This window comes from Dermacentor silvarum, chromosome 9, assembly GCF_013339745.2.
Source record: "Dermacentor silvarum isolate Dsil-2018 chromosome 9, BIME_Dsil_1.4, whole genome shotgun sequence".
Lineage (NCBI taxonomy): Eukaryota > Metazoa > Arthropoda > Arachnida > Ixodida > Ixodidae > Dermacentor > Dermacentor silvarum.
Window position 1 is genome coordinate 100,642,651 of NC_051162.1, and position 18,810 is coordinate 100,661,460.

The window sequence follows — 18,810 nt, forward strand, 5'->3', positions numbered from 1 at the left end:
CTTATAAGCAAGGGGAAGCGGACTAGCCACCGCAAGCTATAGCTTGCGGTGGCTAGTCAAAAATCACGGCGGCATACGCCGGAAGGTAAAAAATGCCGCTAAAGCGTATCCTCGGTGAACTAGCGTTGGCAGAGCGACGTCGTATGCGTGCCAAAAAGGCTCGAGAAGGTTATGCTGTACCCGATGCGTGCAAGGCTATGGTGGGGCGCTGCTTTGCACTAGGTCACGGAATCAAATCCCGGCCACGGCGGCTGCATTTTCATGGGGATGAAATGCAAAAACGCCCATGTACGGTGCATTAGGGGCACGTTAAAGATCGCCTTGTAGTTACACTTAATCCCGAGTCCCCCACTACGGCCTGCTTCATAATCAAATTGTGGTTTGGGAATGTAAAACCCCAGATTTCCTTCATTCAACGTTACGATGCGACGCAAACATTTTAACAGTGGAACAGTTTATGGCCGAGGTTGAACCATGCCGAGCGTTGATCAGTTTTGCGAAGCGCGCGTCACCCACCGGTAGTCGGAGAATGTGAGGATGAGAGAGGCACAGAGCATTCCGACGTTCGGCGGCGAGTATGGCGAGGACGAACAAGCAACTGTCTCCGGAAGGAGAAGCGGTGCGACAAGGAAGACGACGGGAAGTTGCTCGAGCATGACTCCAACGACGACGTGCCGACCCTGAGTTCCCAGCAAGGGAAGCCGAGGCTATGCGACGGCGAAAATCCGAAGACCCCGAGTTTCGAGTGAGGGAAGCAGCGTCGCGGCAACGGTACGAAGAGACTCATCGGGAAGTAAAAGCCAAGTTGAGGCCACCAGATCCGCTGCTTCATCGGTCTTCGCGACATTAAGACAGTGAAGCAGCGCTGGTGTTTTTGTTATATGTAAACAAATTCGTGCTCCTCAGCAGCCTCGAGTAGCCAGTGCCAGAGTGATCTACAGGCAGCCATCTTCTGTTCATTTCGGAACGGGGAAGTCTACGGCAATTGAGAAAAACGTCTAGCTTTGTTCGGCATATTATTGCACCTTTAACCCGAAAACATCACTTTGACGCAAAACGTTTTCGCGGTTTTGTGAAGTAGCGTGACAGACAGGCGAAGTGGGCGCCGCCCAAAAACATCTGACCAATGGCATAAGGTTATTGGCAAATGAAACGTCGACTGAGAAATAGTTATTTTTTAATCGGCCAAATCGAGCATAATCAGCGTGTGCAGATCAAATCACAGGGGAAGTTTCGCGCTTTTGTGACGTCACGCGACTGACAGGTTAAGCGGGCTGGCCCGAAAACTTTCTCACCAATCATGCAGGGGCTGATTGCAGAATTCGAAGACAAACAGTTTGGAAAAACTTTACGTTACAGCCCCCAAGGACTACTAAATCTGGCTATTCACACACATCGTTGACTGCACTCTAACTTTTGCGACTCTTGCGTGGTTAGCCCAGATTTTTTTTTTTTTGCATTTACGGGTTGCAAGCACGCTGCTTTTAATGTCAGATAATCCTTGAAACCTGACAAGGCTAGCGGACCTGCCATTCTGGTTTTACAGCGAAAGCTGTATGTGGCTAGGCGAAACGATAAACCGTTCGCCACATGTTTCGATAAACGTCTGGCTGCGCCGTCAGTTACGTCGTTCTCTACGTCGTTCTCTACGTCGCACTCAAGCGCGCGTGCCATTGGCAGCGCCGTTAGTGACGTTGTTCTCTGCGTCGTAACTGCTCTGCCAGCAACGCCGCTTCCTCGGCTAGCCGTTGCCGCGTGCGTTTGATATCTCGAGAGTTAGGTCGGCGTCGTGGTTAGCAGCAACCGCCCGCCATTGGCGCTTGTGTTCCACTTCACAATTTCAACGTGGACGTTTCATCGCAGCTGAAGCCAAAGTGCCGCTCGAGAAACTCCCGCCGAAAGCGGGCGGTGGCCCCGGCGAACGCGTTCCCGCCAATGCCACGTTGACTCTGCTCTGCCAACGCCTCCTAAATCTTCAAGGCCTGCGTCCAAAAATTTGACGTCACGTCCTGCCGGCAATCGCCGCCGCGTCCCCGAACCGCCGTGGAAGTAGAGCGGGTAGTGCCAACGCCGGAGTTGGTAGTGCTTTGTCGGGGGCTGCGATGTAAGCATAGCTGTCGCGGTCAACGCAATCGTTTGCCATCGCGGTTTGTGCGCGTTTTATTCGTGTTATGCTGCAATGCCTAATAAGTGCTGTGTACCGGGCTGCTCCGGCAACTATAGTGCCGAGAAGAAAGTTCAGGTGTTTTCGTTTCCAAAGGACGACGACACGTTAAAGAAGTGATTGCGTGCCATTCCGAGGAAATATTTCGGGCCAACTTCATATACCAAGGTAAGAATACCTTTCAAGTGCATTCTTTAGTTTGCATTTTTCTCGAAGTGCTGTTTCGGTTTTCTCAGACTGTCAAACGTCGCGCGTGCGAATGACATACAGGTGTCGTCGGTATGTTGGCACAAAGAAAAACTTTTTTTGTTAACCCGGTGCATCACGTCGACTAATTGCTGCTTGGTTGCGGCAGCGCCTGTTCATTTCTCTGTATGTATGCGTAAATATGTAGGAGGATCAGCAACGCACTTAACTGTTGACGCCGTAGGTGTTTAGCCCGCGCTGGCACCGAACGCGCGCGGCGTTAGTGACTGTTGCCGGTGCCTCTAGGGGCGTCTCGGAGGTTTTAGAAGAGATCAGAACGGGACACTGGTCGAGCAGCGTCGGAAGTCTTTGCCACCTTCTCGCCTCACAACGTTTCTATATAAACAAGTTTCTGTTTGTAGACGTGTGCTTACTCGTGCTTAAGCAACTTCTTCACGTGCAACGCATGGACGCTATATCTGCAATATTGGTGCACCGGTGGTGATTCGAACACGCAACCTTCCGATAATTTCGCATAACTGTATTAATCAGCGCATGCTCATGTGTAAGCGGTCAAATGCAAAAGTCTTGATGGAAGACTGAGCGCCGAAGACTGCGGAAGCTAGCCCTAGGGAAAAAAATTCAGCATGCTAATAAGGCGGTTGAATAGCTTTAAGTTTTGCTATAGATGTATTTCCGGTGCCTACCCATATGTGTGCAAAGGAAGGGAAGCGCAGTCGAGGAAGGCACAAAACTAGGTGGGGTGATGAAGTTAGGAAATTTGGAGGCGCAAGTTGGAATCAGCTAGCGCAAGGCAGGGGTAATCGGTGATCGCAGGGAAAGGCCTTCGTCCTGCAGTGGACATAAATATAGGTTGATGATGCTGATAATCTGTGTTCAGATTTACTGTTCTTTGCCCTAAACGAATCAGTTTTTTTTGCTTGTTTTGGTAGACAAACAATATTTTGGGTATTAAGTTATAGTGTTTACGTATATATTATAGAACAGTTAGGAAGGAAATGCGGGAAATCCATAACGTTTGTGAGGCATTTTTTTTTGCTGCGATAGTCCACGGCTCATGAGTAATTTTTTCTGATATTGGCTGCTCAGTCATTCACATGGATATCTTGCATTATGCCGGTCTGTGCCGTTCACTTCGACCCATTATGCTCGGAACTAACGACATCGTATACCGACTGGGAGACGGGAAAAGTGGTAGAAGTACACCGGAAAAGTGGTAGAAGTGCCATTGCCCGTGCCACGTCTGCGCCCTGGGACTGTGCCTAGCGTGTTCCCCAGGTGTCCTTCATACCTCTCAAAGGAAAAACAGAGCTCGAGAGAAGCGCCAGACATCAAGCGATCCCGGCAGGATGCCTCAGAACTTGCTCGTGCTATCCAAGAGACTGTTGCATCGTATGAAGCGGAGGAAGAAAGGCAGCGCTTTTCAACACACCAAGAAATGAAAGCATGCCTTGAAGCAGCATCAGTGCCAGATGTGTTGACTGTCGTACATACAGAGAGGTGCACAATGTTCCTGTACATTGTAAACGAGAGTGAACCGTGTTTGAAGGCCTCCCTAACAGTGTTTGACAGCCTCAAACGTAGTGCCTGCTATCAAGGAGTTCCAGTCAAAAGGCTGAGTGAAGGTGTTGTTCCAGACACAGTAAACGATGCAAGATCCTTGTTTAAAGTTTTGGACAGTCTGTTTATGTTGTCATGTGAGGAAGAAAACTGCCACATGGCCGCATATGCACCGAGCACTGCGGCTCGCGAGCAAGCTGTGGTAGATGCAATCAGTGTTCTCCTTGACACGCTTGAAGGCAACATGCATGCAGAAAAGAAAGAGACTGAAGTTTTTGAAGGAACAGCTGCTAACACTTGCTAAAGGGCGTGTCGAGTACAGTTCTCAACTAATGGTACTCTCACGTATCAGCACATGTGTATAAGCTCTTAAGAAAGGTAAGCGGACTGACTTTGCCTCACCCGAGCACAATACGAAATGTGTGCTCATCATACCAGCTAGCCCCACAGGGAGCAGTTTTCTACAATATGTCGCACACAGATTTAAGCAGCTGCAGCCTCATGAGACTTGTGTTACGTTGATGTTAGATGAGAATCACATCAAGCCTTTCCTTGACTATAAAAGTGGGAGCATATGTGGTGCTGCTGCAAATTCCAGTGACGCAGCAACATCAGCTCACGCTTTTATGATTCAAAGCCTCCTGACATCATTTCGAGAGGTGGCCTATATTCTTCCAGTGAAAACATTGACTGGTGGTGATCTCCATATCATACTGAAGAAGGTTATTTTGCATCTGGAAGAAATTGGGTTTAAGGTTGTGGCAGTTGTCTGCGACAATATTTCGTTGAACAGAAAAGCAATGATGATGTTTAGTGAACCACGCAAACTTCGAATTCTGTATCCCCACCCTGCGGACCCATCGCGGCCACTCTTTTATGTTCTGGACGCAGTGCACTTACTGAAATGTATAAGGAATGACTGGATTAACCAAAAAAATGCAGGCACCAACTTCTACTACCCACACTTTGACCTCTCTAAGAATAGCGTACATCCAGACAGCATTAGGAGTGCCTCATTGAAGTATTTGCGAGGGGTATAAAGACTAGAATCATCCCACCTTTTGAAGTTTGGGTATGGGTTAACATCCAAGGCACTAAATCCCAGCAAGATGGAGCGTCAGAATGGTAAACTTGCATTGCAGGTATTTAGCCCACATGTTGCTGAAGCCCTTGTAGCCCACCGTGAGACAAATTCCCTCTATCATGCGGGAGAAACATCAGACTTTCTTAAAATCATCATACGCTGGTGGAGCACCGTAAATGTGAAGACACCGGACAAGGGCGTACACCATCGTGATGTCTTTGAGAAGCCAATATCATGCTTGACAGATGACCCTAAGTGTGCGTTCCCAGATTCCTTCATCACGTGGCTTGATGTATGGGAGTTCTACAGACATGATACTGATGGCCTCACTAAAGAGACACTGAATGCGCTGAGGTTGTCTGCACACTCTCTTTTAGAGCTTTCAAAGTACTCATCAGAGAACTAAGCCACAAGTATGTACTGCTTGGAAAGATACAAACAGACTGCCTAGAAAGCCGCTTTGGCCAGTACCGTCAGATGGCAGGAGGAAACTACCACATATCAATTAGGCAAATTTACGAGACAGAAGGGAGGATTCCTTTACAGAACACTCTGCCAGTAATGAGTTCGGAGGACCTGAAAGGCATCGAAGACACAAGCCCTGTCAGTGGCACTTACAACAACTTTTGCATCACTGTCAGAGATGCCGACCTTGCAGCACTAAGTGCACATATGCCTGTCATAGCATACGTTGGTGTTTCTTGCGCCCATGCAGCAATGAAGGTGCTTAAATGTGAAAGCTACCAAGAAAGCGTAGTTGTCGATAAAGAGGAGGCTGAGCTGGAAACCAACCCACATTCCTTAATTACTCGATTGGACAGAGATGGCTTGAAACTGCCGTCCCCGTTTGTTGTTACCGTGGTAATGCATACTGAAGTTGTCATCAAAAAGCTCACAGAGGAAAACCACTTTCTGAATTTTTACAGGCACAGAAGGAAAAGAAACTTATTAGGCCGCTCACTTTACAGTCCCTGCCCCAGTTTCAAGAACTGACAGAATGTGCAAATGGCCACACATGTGAGCTCCTAGTTGCACTAATTGCAAATCGCTTGCTGGTTGTGCGATGTTCGTTGCTGAAAACACGAGCCAACTGACATCCACAAATGCAAGGGGCTTTTATTCGTCGTTGACAAAGCCCACGTGAACACGCCTCACCACAAAAACGCACTGAACATGGCAGCGTACAAGCTCAGCGCAACTACAGTAGCGCAACATATATACCAACGGTGCCAGGGCGCCGTGCGCGCGGCCGGAGAGCCATCTGCCTCCGTGTCGTGACGCAGCCGGCGTCATGGCATGTGACGCGCAGGCCTGGAAATTTAGGAGGCGTTTTCTCTGCCCGCAACGCCGCCTCCTAGGCTCGCCGTTCTCGCATGCGTTCTATATCTCGAGTTAACTCGGCATCGTGGTAAGCAGCATCCGCCCGCCGTTGGCACTGGCGTTCCACTCGAAACACAAACATGTAGCCAATAATTCAGAAACGCTTCAATACAGCGTCGGGAGTAGCCCACTGCTAAACACCGGGCCCGCACGTTTCAGCTTCGCTGGTTAACCATCTGTACGGAGTGCTTGGGCGGTGTTTTTTCGTAGAACCTATTTGTGATCTATTCTTTGAGCCAGGCGCACCTGTTTTATTTATTGACCTGTAAAATGCAGCCATGGCAACGCAGTGGGGTCTTGAAATTCGAAACACCTTTATGATGTCCATTAATAGAACGCAGTAAACAGGCTCGAATATACCTTTCTATTCCTGATTCGGGATACAGCCTTAAGTATCCTCACTGGGCTGTCTTTACCTTTATGCGCACCTTGACAGTTTACTTCAGACTTCCAGTTACTTGACTGTAATATCTTCAAGTGCTAAAATATTTGGAGTTGCATGCCTTTGCGTGTGCACACGTGTTTCTCATTCTACGCTTATAAAATGACATCAAGCAGATAACTTGTGATGCGTTGTTCGTGCATCTTTGCTAGAGCCTGTACTCAGTCGTTTCAGGTGACAATTCAGATACGACGCTCCGAACTCCTAATACCGCAGCATTCAAAGACATGCTCAATAATCGGAAGTTGAAGCAAGTTGAAGCTATTTCTTCTTCTCTTTTTTCTACTTTGAGTGTCTCTTTTGTGAAGTAGTGTGGTAAATTACTGGATTTGGCCATTGTATGAGTGATAAATATACACTGGACGGCGTACATAACGGCTGCTAGCGAAGTATAAGCAGCGAAGATGGCTATGACACAGTATAACTACAGAAGGAAAACATAGTTCTAAATTTTTATGAGGTTCGGTGCAGGAACCTCGACATAGACATAACCTTGCTTGGTAAATGTTTCTGCTTTTATGCCGCGACAGGTGGGCCATGTGGTGGCGCTGCTTCCTGCATGCGTTCGAGTCATTGTAGTATTGAAATAATTTTTTTAGCTGCTAAATACTGCAAGCCTTGCCCGGCCCTGACAGGAGGGGCATAGATACAAGAACACCACGAGTAAACTGTTGCACAAAATTGCAGTGGTACAGCAACATTAGCAATAAAGGAAACACAACGTGACCTAACTTAATATTGTGATCAAGCATTCACATATTCAATTGTTTAATTGAACATCACGAAACTATTATTCTGATGTGATGAATGCAGGATAAAACATGATGTTTGCATTGGAAGTTCGATAATAAGACTCCAGCGTACCACCCGTAGTTTGTACATTTTACATTGTGGTGTATTCCTATGCCAGTAGTCATCTTTTAGGAGCCACCCACTCTCTGCCCCTGTGATGATAATGCAGACCTCATTCTGAAAGTGTTTTCGGAAATATGGGCTGAACTCAGTCTTACAGTAAGCATATTTAAATCATTTTTCTCTTTCAAGAAATAAATTGGCACAAATTATTAGTCATTTCATTACTGAGCGGCTGCAGCTCACTGGTATTTTTAAGTTGGTACATATACATATAATATAAAACCTCTTTTTCATCTTAGATACAATAAATTCCCTCTATGTTTTTTTTCTTTTCAAGAGAAATGGTGATGTTTTGTTTGTTTATCCTGAAATTATTATAATAAATTTTACAATTTATGTATTGTGCATCTCTTTCTTGCATAAAATATGCATTATGATGGTATTCGTCATATTCCGGCGCTTAGCTGAGGTTGATGCCACTGTAAGTTAGCGTTGACTTAAGAACTCTCATTACTATAACTTCATAGTAGTACAATAATAACAATCAGTCCTTATTTACACTCAGGCAGACTCCTACTACAACTGTACTCAGATGGCCCTGAATACGTCCCGGAACCTAGTTTTGAGCTGGTTTCCCGTATTTTGTTTGGACAGGCAAATTTGTGTTGATCTGCTGAGGACATTTTTGGATGACGTGAGGTTGATGAAAACTGTTGTTTCAATGCCCAGTAGGCTTTTTAAAGATTTATTTGCGTTGCCTTTTTAGGAACACAAAGTATCTTTCTGAGCAACGCATGTCACTGCTTCTGCGGTAGCCGTCGCGGCCAGCATCAATTCGTTGTTCCCCAACTTCCTAAATATTCCAGCGGCAGCACAGAGGTGAAATTCAAGCCCTCGCCATGAAAACTAAGGGTAACAGCCTTCGGGCGTGAACCTGCGGAAAGTCGATGCTCCGAAGGTCTTATATCGATGCGAGCGCTTACCACGAGGGATTCGGTGACCACACCTGCTGAATTTCGGGACCGACATCATAATATCCATCCCTGGTTTATTCACGACACCCAGCTTAAACATAACAACCTCCACCTGCACGGCGGTATGCTTACCAAGTTTTTTCAGGCGAAGCTTGTATTACCTCACAAGTGATGGTGGTGGTGTCACACTAAAACCCTATCGAAAACCGGTCGAAAGGTATATGCCAAAATTGGCATGGAAGGGTGCGAATGTATGACTAACATGACTGATAGGACATGACATCGATAACATCACACGCTCGTCATTTACGTCACAATTAACGATAATAAAATCATGTGTGGCGCATAGGCGCATTGGATATGCGGCTATGAGTCACTGACACGAAAGAAAGAAGGAAGGAAGGAAAGAAAGAAAGGAAGGAAGGAAGAAAAATCACGTGTGGCGCATACCCGCATTGGATGGGGGGCATGAGCCAGGGATATGCACGGGTATGAGCCACGCACTAGAAACAAAGAAGGAAGGAAAGAAAGAAAGGATGGAAGGGAAAAGGAGCAGGTGCGGGGAAAGCTTCGCCAGCGCCGGCTCACGCTGCGCGCGCGACAAATCAGGGTTGTTTGGTGTGTCGCGGGGAGGGAACAAAAAATAGGAGGACGCTTAAGCTTGTCTTCAAGAGTGGAACGCGATAGTGTTATCTGGCTGGCCCCTTTCGCATCGCATTTTTTTATAAGTAGGCTTCACTGCAACACGAACCTGAAAAAGCCAGCTTACAGAGACCAAGCACACACCGATCCCCTTAACATCGGCTTCACGTTTAAACAGAAATGCATTCCTTGGAAGGCGTTTTTCGAGGGGCAATATAAGTCGTCTTAAATTAAAATGTGAAGGCCCTATAGGGCCTTTTTTATTATTATATTAATAATAAAAAAGCGACTGGCGCGCGTCCCAATTTGACCAGCCGAAGATGCGACCGCCATGTGGATAGGATTGTCGCAACTAACCTACCCGAGCGCGCCGCTGTTGGCATGGTATAAATGCTGGAAAAGGGGTTGTGTTTGAGTTTCCTCGTAACACAATAATGTTTTCTCGTACATTCAAATTGCAATCCGACGCCACCATGTCTGTAGGTTGTGGTTAAGTCGTACTATATCATTTTCTGGCGGATTTTACGGTGATAAATTCAATGTTTTTTTTTTTTCTTAACACTTTGCGCCACGTGTAGGGCCTGCGCAGTCGGGGTGGTTCGGTATGATTTTCTCCGCCGCAGACGCCGGCGCATACGCCGACGCCGAATTTTCTGCGACACAGGGCCCTTAACGCTCTCGCGTTAAAAGGAAAGAGGGTTGGCACGTGCTCATCCGGGCTTCCCTCGCCTCAGATCAGTTTCGGCGGCCGGATAGGAATGCCGCGCGTGGTGCGTTTATACCGACGAGCTGGATGTGTTTGAACAACGGCGCCGCGAACTCCCTCGCGAAAGGCCTCGTCATCAACGTGCCGATTCTAGCGTGAAGCCTCCCGAAGCCCAAGCGAAATGTCAGTGAAAAGCCGCGGACCCTGAGTGGCGGGAGCGCGATGTTCAGGCGAAGAGTCGCGGAACGCCGGCGACAGCGTCGTCTTGCCACAGGCTTCGCTTACGCCCATTTTCTCAACCAGTTTCTCAACAAGTTGCAAGGGGTCCCCAATGCGTTCTTCCCCAACTTCCCAAATATTCCAGCTGCTTCTGGAAAGCATCTGAAGTTTCTGGAGACAGTGCTCGAAGCGCACTGTTCTGATAACATCACACAAATTCCAGAAAGTAACACCCTGACACCGACACAGTGTGGACATTCTAGACCGTTTTTCGTTACATCAGCCTGTAACAAGGAGATCGTAGTTGCACCAGAATACCTAACCCAGATTTCTCCAGTTGTGACAAAGTCTTATAGCTTTTGCATACGCAACAACGTACATGTGAGAAGAACTGCAGCACTAACATTTCCAAGACTCCCCGAGCGTATACGTTCTCGCAATGTTGGTTTCCGCAGCGTCATGATCATCTCAACGTCCGTAATGCTGGATGCACAGCCATGCAATCTATAGCACGTGCCCTTTACGAATAAAGAGGCGTTCGGAGATAGTTACAGCGTTTGAACTTTCATTTCGTATTACTAAAATATCGGGCGACCCCAGTTCTAACGTCTTTTTTACGACAACCTGCCACTGATACACCGTGATAAAACCTGCATCAGAGGCAAAATGCTGTACGGGCGGAATTAGGAAGCGCTTCCACAAGAAGCGTCAGGCGCAGTACCTTAGGAAACATTAGAAACGCTGTCATCGCATTGTCCGACAAACTAAAGACATCGCAAACTACGTGCCAAATGCACACCTTTTTGTGAATACCTTTATTGATAGCATAGTGCTCACCAGCGTTAGCTTCTGCTGACACAGCATGGAACTTTTCTCCAATATTCCTTACAAGGCGGCATTTTATGTACCGGTGTCGGGAATATTATTACAATATTTTGGGTTAATTTAAACGTATGGTCGTCATTTACGTACAACAAACATCACTCTCTCTTGCGGGTGACATAAACGCATATTGTCCAGCCTTAATTATATCCATCTTAATTAACTGGGCCTTAATTAATTCACCTTCATTACGAACAACATTGAGTGCCCTAATTAACAAAGTCTTATTAACTGTGCCTTAATTACCTTTGCCTTAATTCACTCTACCTTAATCGACTATGCCTTAACTTTTCCTTATTGACGTCATCAACTGCCTCGGTTGGCTCACTTGGGCTCCCTTGACCTTTTGGACCATTGTGTGGCCACGAGAACGCCACCTACGCCGCATTTTCCGCCTCATGAGCCATGTAATGCGTCCGCTATAATATGAATTTTTACTAATCAGCTGTTGCGGATTAGTACAAATTAATATTGTTGCAGCGTATGCGGCCAGGGCTGTTGTGCCCCTGGACTAAGTAGTTCAACAGAGCACTCCGGAGGAGCGCAGCAGCATTTTCACAGCTCAGTAAAGTTTTTCAATGAATCTGCTGAATGCGAGACTATGCAAACATTAAAAAGGGCATCGGTAAAAACACTTGTCGCGTTCGTAAGTGGCGAAGTCTGAATACTCGAGTGCCTTCACCATCGCAGAGCAGCACCCACCTGCAGTGCTCCCGCCCTCTGGCAACAAACCAAGGCACGGGGCGCCCGCGATATTCGGCACCTACGGATAGTTCAACAATTGAACCTAGTCTAGCAACGTTGGTACATATTGTCCAGTCTCGTTTCCTCCAATATCCGACAGGTCATGTCATAAATCTGATAACATTGGGTCGGTTTAAGTATTGTTTGGGCAGTGTTGTTAACATCGTTTGATACATAGTGACTGCCCGTGTTCGGCATGTTTTTGACAGGCCTTACGTTGTCGTCTTTATTATTGCCCTCATGAGATCAAAGTCTAAACTGTAGTCTACCAAACGGGCGATAAAATAGCCTGACGTGGATTGCGTGTGCGAACAGTGTAATAGTCATTGTGTTATGTCGTCCCATTAGTTAAAGCATGTCCTAAGTCATAACATCTATGGCACATGATTAATGTCACGCTCTCACGCAGTGATCAACATGTATTGTGGTTCTTGAGTATCATTTCAGTGAACAGTAGTATAATCCAACGCATCCTTCCTTCTGCCTCCACCCCTATCTATCCCCTTGCATCGTTTCTTTTTAAGCGCTGCATTGTGGGCTGTGGAGGACACAACCATCGTGACCTTCACTTCTAAGCAGAACCGCGAATCGCAACCACTGCATTTCTCCCCTTTTCTTCCCTCTCTTGTCGCTAGAAGAACGCCATGGCACCACGTTGCAAAGAACAGGCTGAATCTTCGCCGTCCTCTTCTGCAGGTTTTGCTTGCAAGCATAGCGTCTATACCATTGCGTGATCGGACCAATTACAAGCTTGCCACAATCCAGCATTCGCCAAATGTTTGGGTAGACTTAGGTATAAAAGGAAGCGCTTGCTTGTAGTTGTCCTTTCGCCTATCGTAGCGGTAAAGGTATAAGGAGTCGTAGAACTGTGTGGCAGAGGCCATGTCGTTTCTTTATTGCGCTTCGTCCATGAGTATGCTTTCTACCTTTTATAGCGCTTTGTCGTAAATACATTTGTGTGTGTTTTACCCAACACTCCTCTCTCTTGTATTCATTCGTCGACGCACTGCAGGTCCGCAAGCATGACGAACGTGTGCTTTACAGTACAGTACATCTATTTTACAGTTTACAGTATATATCTTTATGCGCCCATGTATTTTCAAGAGGTCATCAACGCCTTTAAACTACATACCTGCGACAAAATCTTACATGGATGCAACGCTGAGGTACTCGTTAATAATGTTTTAACAAACAAAAACTAGAATAACGTCGTTGTCCTGAACTCAATCATGGGCGTCTTGCTTATTGGTGCACGAAAAATGTTTTCAACAATACTTTGTGATAATAATGCTACTTACACTCTATCTCGAACGCGAACTTTCATAGTATAGATACAATGTTTAAAGTTCAGTTCCCTACAGTAATAATTTATGCATGTTATTATGTCATACGAGTAACTGTCTTGAAAGACCCACGTGATTTCATCTGTGTTTAGAACCTGAAAAACAGGAATAAAATAATTATTATGTAAGCTTGCAAAAAGTTGAAAAACATAGAAAACCATCTTTCACAATTTTTTTTTACCTCACGGACAACGCATGTTTGTCCATTATTTTTAATGTGGCGCCAATGGCCCGCAATGTGCACCCTGGCTGGGTTCAACGCGAATCTCATTTTACAACGTTCGGCGTTATGGGCTCAATCAAATAGCCGTTTTTGGTGTCGATGCCCGCCTATGTCCGTAGCAGCTATTATCTATAGCAGGAAAAAATGTCTGACGATTACGATACTACCTCGTGCAGAATTTGAGCGCAGCTGTATGCGTGTTTTCATTTCGCGATATATTCAGCCAAAGAAGTTCAGACCGACATCACCGCACCGACTGGCGGTGGGCCAGTGCCGTGAGCACCTTCGCAGAGGGAGGGTTAGTATGGGAACCCTGGCATGATGAGCGGCATCGGATCCCGTTGTGGAAGACGACGAAGGCACGAGCAGTGGCACGAGCACGTTCGCGCCTGGTATGAAAGAGGATGACGACGAACGGGCGCGAGCAATGGGACGTGGTCACGCGGTTACGCCGATAGACGCTCAACCCAGGAGCTCAACCAAAGCCAATGAATAGAACTATCGATAACATTGAGAAACGTCTGATACGTGCAGGCGAGTCGGGCGTCGAAGGATAACGTTTAATATTTGTTAGCCTGTGAAAAGCAGTGACCGAAGAAATGTAAGGGAGTACACGTTGACCAAAGAAAGATAAAGAAGTATGCATGTCAATATTCTGATTTGATTTTGATTTTCTTTAATTGTCTTACCACGAAAGAAACGATCAGTCACAAAAAGCTACTGCAATGATTAGCTTGACGGGGTGTCAGCCCCCTTAGAATGACAGCAATGGACAGTGCGTAGGACAAAAAATTATAAAGAATGAATAATATCTGAGAAAACGAAAAAAACAATATATACACAGGAATAATTATACATGTTGGTAGAAGATTGTTAAACAGTATGATAACAGGAACCTGATATAAACAGTTTTCGCCACATCAAACAAATTATGAAATAAGGCAGCATAAAGAAACAGCGGAAACATTGGAAGGATTGGTGCAAATACACAGTCGAATTAAATCAAGTAATGTTATAGAATATTTACAAGAACAAGTCACGAAGCTCCTTGCCATGTTATGTTTGCAATTTCAACACCATTTTTTGTTGTAACCGGTTCAACAGTGAAGGTAGCTGGTATCGGAGCATCTGTTTACCACGGTTAGTACGAGTTCGTGCTACTTCCCACTGTTCCGGATTACGTGTGTTATATGCAACTGCGTTGATCTTAAGATTGGCTATGTTTTGCAAAGCGTTGTCCTGTTTTCTAGTGCATAATTTGTAGTGGCGGAAAGCCTGTATTCGTAAAGTGATGGAACCTTTACTATGCGTAATTTCGCAAACAATTCAGCTGTATGGGACAAGTAGGGCATCTTGCAAGTTAATCTAATATTTCGCTTTTGCAGTAAGAACAATTTCATAATATTAGCATTTGTGCACCACACAAGAGCATCATAGTTCAGAGTGGAAGAGAACAGCGCGTTATAAAGAAGTAGATTTGTGTTAACCGGAAACACTGCACAATTTCGCTGCAGGGATTCAATAGTGCGTGAAAGTTTCTTAACCAGGAAATCAACGTGTGCATCCCATGACATGGTGGCAGAAAAATAGACGCCTATAGTTTTGAAGGACTGAACGTATTCAAGCGGTGAACCATTAATAAATAGCGGATGCATGGGGCACACCTTATAACGTGGATGAAACATCAAAGCTTTTGTTTTTGCGACATTTAAACCCAGGTGGTTTTGTAGGGACCATTCCTGAATTAATTCAAGAGCCATGCTTGCATAACTTATAAATCAACAGCGGAGCGACCAGAGAAGAACATACTCATGTCATCAGCGTAGATAACGTACTTTATCGTCTCATAAACGCTGACGATGTCGTTGATGTATAAAATAAATAAAAATGGGCCCAGCATGCTGCCTTCAAGAACACATAAATTATCTGTCTTAAGGAAGATGTGTGCCCGTTATTTTCTACATATTGTGAGCGGTGTCGTAGGTACGATGATATTAAGGAGTGTGCGTCACCCCTGATACCATAGTGATTAAGCTTCTGGAGAAGAATGTGATGACTAAGGCTATCAAAAGCCTTTGTTAAGTCTAAAAACACACCTAAGTCTAGGTTGTGATTTTCGAAGTTTTTAAGTATGTACTCTTTTTGTGCAAGAAGTGCTAGTTCTGTTGATTTTTTTGGAAACCATATTGCACTGGGTTTAGATGTTATATCGGTTAACGAAGGATGCGAGTCGTTTAAGTATTATTTTCTCTAACCCTACCCTTTTGAGAATATTGCCAGAATGGAAATAGGACGATCATTGGAAAAATCGTTCCTGTCACCTTTCATATATATAACGGTAACTTTCGCACGTTGCATCTTACGTGGGAGCACTCCGGTTGTAAGGCACATATTAAAAATGCGAACTATACAGTTCGCTACGATATCGATAACGTATTTAACTGGTGTAATTTGTATTCCTGATGGATCGAGGGACTTGCTGTTATGTAGTTTAATAAAAGACGAAACTACCTCGCTTTCACTGACCGGATCTAGGAAAATGGTGTGCTCATTATGATATTTTAATGTTGGGATATAATTCTTCGTGGACAAAGGGGTGGAAGACAAAAAGGGTAATAAATGCGTTAGAAAGCTCCGAGCCTTTTCACTCCATTCCGTCCTTAACTAGTTTGGTAAGCGGTTCAGGAACATGACCAATTACCAATCTTAATTTTTTTCCATAGCTGTTCAGAACTCCCTTGAGACGAGCTGAACAGATCGGTGTAATATTCCTTTTTGGCTAAACCAATATTTTTGTTGACGCGGTTTCTGAATTATTTATAGGTTTTCAGTGCTTTGGCAGACCTTACTTGGACAAACGATCTGTAAAGCTGTTCGCGTTTTCGTATTTGGCCGAGCAGTTCATGATTCATCCACGTTTTCCTACACTTTCTAGACCTGCCAGTTGTTTTGTAGGAGAAACATTCATCATAAATTCGAGTGAATTTGCATAAAACCTTTGTTTTCATAGGCTGCATCTGGGTCGTTTTCTTTTAAAATATAGTATCAGTCTACGTTAGACAAGCAGTCCCGGAATTTTCACAGCGCGACAGGGTTTATCTCACGGTACACGTAAGAGTGCTTGTGTTTTTTGAAGTGTTAGTTTGAGACAGTGAAATGTAAACAGGCAAGTGATCACTTATAACAATTAATAACACCTGCAATAATGCAAGAAGTGTTATAATTGGTTATGAAGACATCTAATGTTATGGCTGTGTTTTTAGTAATACGTGTAGGTACAGTTATTACCTTGTAACATAGATGAACGTTTAATAATGATTCCAAGTCAAGTTTTATGGCGCTATCAGCACAGAAATGAATGTTCAAATCCCCTCCGATGATTACTGTACACTTGTAGTCATCGAAAAATTGCAAAAGTGCATCCAATAAGGATAAGAAATTGGATATGTTTCGCCCCTGTGAGCGGTTGCAGACGCAGTACACAAAGGAACCACATATTAGGGTAATCACTTCGTAATCGGGCGTGATGCATGTAAACACTGAAAGAATTTCATAATTCATTTTCCTGAGTGTTAAGATGCACACTCCACCTCCTGGCTTACTATCACGGTTTAGGCAGTGACAATTATACGCTGCCAATTAAAAAGCTTCCGCATCATTACGTAACCAAGTTTCCGTAAACATAACATGAAATGGGAAACGTATATCACTAAACAAATATTCTATATGTCTTCATATTTGTTCCTTCCAGATCGCAAGTTTAAGTGAAAGCCGTTTATGCTCTTGTTGAACTCGCAATGACCATGATTTGGAAGCTCAGCCGCGTCAGTAAGGTGGGGCAATAAAGAAACCATTTGAAGCGGGAGCTCCATGAATGCAACAGTGACCTATCAAGCAGCTAGCTCCAATAGGTCACCGTTACTTCTGATTACAACAGCACGTGCGCCCTCTGCTTTCCTAACCATAACTTTCCCTCGAGTGCCAGGTGAAAGGATAGTCGTTTTCAGCCGCCCATGTACGCGTGCTGCGCAGGAGGTCCCTCTGTTCTTTGGTCATAGTTTCAACAATGGTCACTGTTGATTTCAGGTTTTTAGGACCTTTCTAGCATCAAGCCATGCGTCACGTTGCGATTGCCGCACAAATCAAACTACGATGCCAGGCTCTTTCCCTGGTTTAGCGGGGGGACTGAACAGCGTCGACATCGTTTAAACTCAATTGAGGAAGATTAGCGGACCTTGCGATGCCATTTAGTTTTAAGAGCAGGTTTTCATTCGAAGCCCTCGGAACATCATACACTTCAATATTATGCTTCCTGCTGTGCATCTCGAGATTATTTAGGGATGAGTCTAGTTCTTTGACTTGTACGTTATCGCAGAAGGGTTTCTTTACTAGAATTTCGACGCGCTGTCTTAAGCTGCCGATTTCCTATCTTCTTGCGCTTGCTTATTCAGAATTTCATCATATCTGTCAGACATCAACTGTATCGATGCTTTAATCTGATCTACCTGTCCTGGTAGACCCACAAGAGCGTCCAGCCTCATGGCAATGTCAGCCAAACTAGCAGCGAGCTCAGGTTCCATACCCTGCCTTCCGGCGCCTTTCGGTTTCGCATTACCACAATTAGTGCACCGCCAAGTATTGCGTCCTGTCTCTCCCATGCTCCTAAACGTGCGCTCTGGCCACCCCGAGAAGTTTCCCAAATGGTAGGCGTACTGACATTCGATGCACTTCAACAGACGCCCATCAGTTCGCGAGGCCTCGCTGCAGGCGGGACAGACACCGCTCACAGGCATTGTGTCAGATAAAGGCACGTACGCGCAGACTACGTATGCACGAACAAGAAAAGAAAAACACGACGACACAGAAAACACCAGCGGCAAGAAACGGCAAGGCAGCAGTGGCGGCAGTGTAACGACATAACTGACTAAAAGTTAACTTCGAGATAGCGATATCACCAACCTTGGAAACGAAGTAGAGCACTGCATGGGCCCGGGGCGGCCCAAAAGCCCGGGCCGGACTCGGGCTTGAAGCCACGGGCCCGGGCCAGACTCGGGCCCGCTCATTGAAGGGCCTAAGTAGGCCTTCGAGCACACGCGACCGTTATGCATTGCATGGTTCAGTGCATTCTGTGCCAAGCTGAAGGGACACGTGCAAGATGACTGTCATCATCATCATCAGCCTATATTTATGTCCACTGCAGGACGAAGGCCTCTCCCTCCAATTAATCTATCTCCAATTAACCCTGCCTTGCGCTAGCTGATTCCAATTTGCGCCTGCGAATTTCCTAACTTCGTCACCCCAACTAGTTTTCTGCCGTCCTGGACTGCGCTTCGCTTCTCTTGGTATCCATTCTGTAGCTCTAGTGGTCCATCGGTTATCCATCCT